The following is a 6,549-nucleotide window of genomic DNA, read 5'->3' as shown; positions in this document are numbered from 1 at the left end:
GCGGGAACGGAGTGAACCAATGGAAGTGGAAGACGGAGAAGGGCAGCGCGGCGGTAATGTCATCGTGGTTTCCGGATGTTAGGTAGAGAACGTGTGCCGGAAGTACCCGTGCGGCCATTTATGATTTGGGAAAGCATTTATTTCTCCAATAAACCCCAGGGAGGCTGCTATGTTGGTGCTGTAAGTCACTAAGAGGCGGGGCTACGATGCCATTGAATAATTGTGAATGTATTTTCTACCAGGGAACATTCAATGATAAATTGTTAGTGATACCACATAATAATGTACATATTGTATATATCTCACTGATACCTCTGACATCTGTGTGTATTATAAGTGTTATGTATTTCTGTAATAGGTAAATATTGTTATGAAACACCAATTTCCATGTCTTACACAGTTTAATTGTCTGTTTATCAGTACTGACCTACTGTACAGTAATTACTATTACTCTGTATATAAGATGCAATTCTCATTGTTCTTATTCACTTAGCTTTACCCCTCCCAGTCTCCAAATAACCCAAGGGGTCCCCTGTGATGTTATTGCATTAGATATGTTTAATGTTTGTAGACACTCCCTTATATGTTTAAGCTTGGATCTTTAGTGATGGTCCCTAAGACCATGGGGAATGCTGGGAAGTGGGGGTGGGGGCAGTGTGCAATGTACCTAAGTCTGCAAATGGCTGAATAAAGAGCTCAGCAGTGCCCACCCATGCTTCAGTGTCCTGATGAACTGATTACAAGTAAATTAACAAAACATCCCCCATCTCTGGAACCCAGGGGCCAGAATGCTCCGCACCATCTATAGCTGTATAATGACACCGTATTGAGGTATGCTATGTGCGCTCCTTGCCCCAGGTATTGTGTTATGTCTGATACCAGCTCATCACTTTTTCTGTGTATGGTTTTTCAGTTAAAATGCAAACAAAATAAAATAAAGGAAATAGAAGCACAAATATGTGGAGGATAAAACAAAGTCATCCATCTTCCTCCATGTGATAGGAGAGAATGTGCTGGACATTTATAACAGTTTTCAGTTTGCTGAAGGGCAGAATATGGTGCTATCTTCTATAATGCAAAAGTTTGAAGATTACTTTGTGCCAAGGAATAATGTGACATATGAAAGATATAAGTTTTTCACCTGTGATCAGAAATCTGGAGAAGGATTTGATCAGTATGTTACAGAACTGCAATCACTCAGCAAAACCTGTGAGTTTGGTGATTTAAAGGACTCACTGATTAGAGATCGTATTGTCTGTGGAATACCTGATAATGGACTCAGAGAAAGATTGCTGAGAGAGCAAGACCTAACACTAGACAAGGCAATGACTATGTGCAGATCTGCAGAAATGACCAGACTGCAAGCCAAACAGTTACACAAGGAATCTGATACTACTGTACATGTGGTGAAGAAAACAGAGCCAAGCAAACCACCATTCTCTAAAATGAAGCAGTCCAAAATGCAATCTAATAGGAAAATCTGCAGTAGATGTGGAAATACAATCCTAAAATGTGCCCTGCTTATGGTAAAACCTGCATGAAATGTGATGGACTTAATCACTTTGCCAAATGCTGTAGAACCAATAGTGAAACAAACAAAGTGCATGCAGTTGAACAAGCTACGTCTGAAGATTTTTTTGTGAATTGTATTGAACTTTGCAGTACAGACAAGAAAGAATGGATTGTTCCTTTAACAGTGAACGAGATTGTCATTCCCTTTAAGCTTGATACTGGTGCGCAGGTGAATTTGATATCGTTTCAAGACTATAAGACTTTTAGAGTAAAACCTAAAATTCATCCAGCCAATGTGAAAGTTACAGGCTACACTGGGGAGGAAATTCCTGTGAAAGGTACATGCCTAGTGACCCTGAGCTACAAAGGACAAAAGTTCAAAACATCTCTACTGATTTTGGATAAAGATGTACAACCGATTCTAGGATTAAGTTCATGTGAGAAGCTTAACTTGATAAAGAAAGTTTTCATGGTGACATCACAAGTAGAAGATGAATGCAAATCAGTGTTTACAGAATACAGAGACATGTTTGAAGGTTTAGGTTGTCTGCCTGGTGAGCATAAGATAAATCTAGACACGCAAGTTCCTCCAGTGATACACCCTTGTAGAAAAGTGCCATCTTTGCGCTGAGAGAAAAACTAAAACAGGAGTTAAACCGCATGGTAGCTTTGGGTGTGATACAGAAAGTTGATGAGCCTACTGAATGGATGAGCTCCTTAGTAATTGTTGAAAAGAAAAATGGACAACTCAGAATATGTCTGGATCCAAGAGATTTAAATAAGGCTATTAAAAGAGAACATTTCAAACTACCAACCAGAGATGAAATCATGTCACAATTTGCGGGAGCAAAATGGTTCAGTAAATTGGATGCATCTTCAGGATTCTGGCAGATGAAGCTAGATGAAGCCAGCTCAATGCTGTGTACATTTAATACCCCAGAAGGTCGATACAGATTCCTTCGACTACCATATGGGATATTGTCTGCTCCAGAAGTATATCACAAAAGGATACACATGATTTTTGAACACATTCCAGGTGTTGAAACAATGATGGATGACATTATTGTCTGGGGATCTACAAAAGAAGAACATGATTCTAGACTGAGACAAGTAATGGAACTTATCAAGAAGGTGAATCTAAAGCTGAACAAGGACAAATGTGAATTTGGTGTGAAAACACTTACCTTTATGGGTGACGTGGTCTCGGAGGAAGGTGTGAAACCTGACCCGAGGAAAATATCAGACATAATAAACATGGAATATCCTAACAACAAAGACGACGTGAGAAGATTCCTAGGAATGATTACTTACTTAGGAAAGTTTATTTCTCAACTCTCCGAACAAACAGCACCTCTAAGATGGTTGTTGGACAAAAATAATGAGTGGATGTGGTCACATGAACAAGAAGAAAGTTGGCAATACTTGAAACGGACCATCACAGAGCAACCGGTACTAAGATTCTTTGATCCTACAAAAAGAATAAGAATTTCAACAGATGCCTCGCAATTTGGCCTAGGCTCAGTGTTGTTACAAGAACATGAGGATACATGGCAACCGGTAATCTATGCATCAAGAGCATTGACAAGTGCTGAAACAAGATATGCTCAGATAGAAAAAGAACTTCTAGCAATCACATATGCATGTGAGCGATTTCATCAATTTGTGTATGGTCAAGCGTTTACAGTGGAAACTGACCACAAGCCATTGGTAGCTATCATGGCTAAATCGTTACATGACTGTCCCATGAGAATTCAACGAATGCTTATAAGACTACAGAAATATGATGTCCAATTGCTGTACTGTCCTGGTAAATACATGTACATTGCTGACACACTTTCCCGTGCTGTGGACAAAAGTGAAGGTTCTGAAAGTCTGATGGATAAAGAGATAGACGCATATGTTAATTTGATTGTAGCTTCTCTACCTGTGTCTCTTGCAAGACAAGAACAGATAAGAAAAGAAACAGAGACAGACATCACAATGAAAGTGTTACAAGACATCATTCTGAAAGGATGGCCAGCAGAAAAAAATGCGTGCCCACTGTCTATTCATGATTATTGGATGTACCGCACTGACCTTACGATTGTCAATGGTATTATTTACAAAGGCAATAGAATTATTATACCTGCACGACTAAGAAAAATTATGCTGTGCAAGATACATGAAGGCCACTTAGGAGAAGAGAAATGTAAACGGAGGGCGCGTGAAGTGATGTATTGGCCAAGAATGAACCAGGACATAGCACAGACAACAGCTACATGTGAACTGTGTCTTACGTACAGACCAAAGCAACAAGTCGAGCCGCTGAGTCCTCATGCAGTGCCAGAGAGACCATACCAGAAGGTAGGCGCAGATTTGTTTGATTGTATTGGAAAAACGCACATTGTCGTGACTGATTATTATTCTAATTACCCTGAGGTGCAGACTCTACCTACAACTACTAGTAAAGCCGTAATCAGTTGCATGAAGTCAATCTTTGCAAGGCATGGTGTTCCTATGGAAGTGTTCACCGACAATGGACCTCAGTTTTCCAGCGCTGAATTTAGACAATTTGCTGAAGAGTGGGAATTTGTCCATACAACATCGAGTCCCCACTATCCACAGTCAAATGGGTTGGTGGAAAGTTCAGTAAAAACTGTAAAGAGTCTAATGAAAAAAACACAAGACGGCAAAGAAGATTTCTACAAAAGTCTTTTAATCTACCGCAGTACACCTTTACAGAATGGACTCTCTCCTGCACAAATGCTGATGGGAAGGAGGATTAGAGCAAATCTTCCGATAAGTGATGAACTACTTAATACGCATAACTCAGCATTGGTGAGACTGAGTAAGGTACGTCAACAGGAGAAACAGAAACTGTACCATGATAGGCGAGCAAAAAGCTTATCTGATCTAAGATCAGGTGACCAAGTCCGTCTCCGAGATCATGAGAAAGGCATTTGGATGCAGAAAGGTATTGTGCAAGCACAAGTAGCACCAAGATCTTATATTGTACGTACAGATCGTGGAACAGAAGTAAGAAGAAATCGGGTCGATTTAAGATCTCAACCCAACCACAGTGATGGCAACATGACTGAAGAATACCCTTCATCTGACATGTATGATGGACTTGATAATGGTGAACAAACCATGATGGAAGAAAGGTCCAACATGGTTGACGAAACACAGACTTTGTGTGAAAGACCCAAAAGAGAAATACGCAGACCTGAGAGACTCATTGAAACGTGTTAGATGATGTTCTTAATGTTATATCGTTGAATTGTTATACTGAAGGATACAGGGCTAATCTTTAAAGAAAAGAAGATGTGATGTTATTGCATTAGATATGCTTAATGTTTGTAGACACTCCCTTATATGTTTAAGCTTGGATCTTTAGTGATGGTCCCTAAGACCATGGGGAATGCTGGGAAGTGGGGGTGGGGGGCAGTGTGCAATGTACCTAAGTCTGCAAATGGCTGAATAAAGAGCTCAGCAGTGCCCACCCATGCTTCAGTGTCCTGATGAACTGATTACAAGTAAATTAACAAAACATCCCCCATCTCTGGAACCCAGGGGCCAGAATGCTCCGCACCATCTATAGCTGTATAATGACACCGTATTGAGGTATGCTATGTGCGCTCCTTGCCCCAGGTATTGTGTTATGTCTGATACCAGCTCATCACTTTTTCTGTGTATGGTTTTTCAGTTAAAATGCAAACAAAATAAAATAAAGGAAATAGAAGCACAAACATGTTTTTCATAGGTATTGTCACTGTAAGCTGGAATACTAGACCCCTGGCCTGCCAATACTAACACTCACCGGAGGCGCGGAGTCTAACACGGCAGCTGGTCTTCACCAAGAACCCCCGCAAGGTGGTATGGACTTCGCTGCGTAGCGGCCCCTCTGGGAGTGGGGTGAGGCCCACGGAGTTCAGCAAATTAGAGATCTGCACACTGTAGGAATTACCGCTGGGGTAGCGGAGGACAGCGTGGAGCTGTGATGGTCTGCGGATTGCAGGAGGACAACGTGGAGCTGTGAAGGTCTGCGGATTGCAGGAGGACAGCGTGGAGCTGTGACGGTCTGCGGATTGCAGGAGGACAGCGTGGAGCTGTGAAGGTCTGCGGATTGCAGGAGAACAGCGTGGAGCTGTGACGGTCTGCGGATTGCAGGAGAACAGCGTGGAGCTGTGACGGTCCGCGGATTGCAGGAGAGCAGCGTGGAGCTGTGACGGTCCGCGGATTGTAGGAGAACAGTGTGGAGCTGTGACGGTCCGCGGATTGCAGGAGAACAGCGTGGAGCTGTGACGGTCCGCGGATTGCAGGAGAACAGTGTGGAGCTGTGATGGTCCGCGGATTGCAGGAGGACAGCATGGAGCTATGAAGGTCTGCGGATTTGCAGGAGGACAGTGTGGAGCTGTGGAGGTCTGCGGGTTTGCAGGAGAACAGCGTGGAGCTGTGACGGTCTGCGGATTGCAGGAGGACAGCGTGGAGCTGTGACGGTCTGCGGATTGCAGGAGGACAACGTGGAGCTGTGACTGTCTGCGGATTGGAGGAGAACAGCGTGGAGCTGTGACGGTCTGTGGATCTGCAGGAGAACAGCGTGGAGCTGTGACGGTCCGCGGATTGCAGGAGGACAGCATGGAGCTATGACGGTCTGCGGATTTGCAGGAGGACAGCGTGGAGCTGTGGAGGTCTGCGGATTGCAGGAGAACAGCGTGGAGCTGTGACGGTCTGTGGATTGCAGGAGAACAGCGTGGAGCTGTGACGGTCTGTGGATTGCAGGAGAACAACGTGGAGCTGTGACTGTCTACGGATTGCAGTAGAACAGCGTGGAGCTGTGACGGTCTGTGGATCTGCAGGAGAACAGCGTGGAGCTGTGACGGTCCGCGGATTGCAGGAGAACATGTTGGAACGAAGGAGACGTTCACTAGTATAATTCACAAAATGAACCTAAGAAAAGGCTCAGAAGGGAGGAAGAGGCTGCTTTAAATAGTGGAGGGAAATTTATCATCCAATAAGAAAGAAGAGAAGGTTTTATAAAGAAATCATGCGCAGACC

The sequence above is a fragment of the Mixophyes fleayi genome, chromosome 4 (genome assembly GCF_038048845.1).
Source record: "Mixophyes fleayi isolate aMixFle1 chromosome 4, aMixFle1.hap1, whole genome shotgun sequence".
Classification (NCBI taxonomy): Eukaryota; Metazoa; Chordata; class Amphibia; order Anura; family Limnodynastidae; genus Mixophyes; species Mixophyes fleayi.
This window is presented reverse-complemented; position numbering follows the sequence as displayed.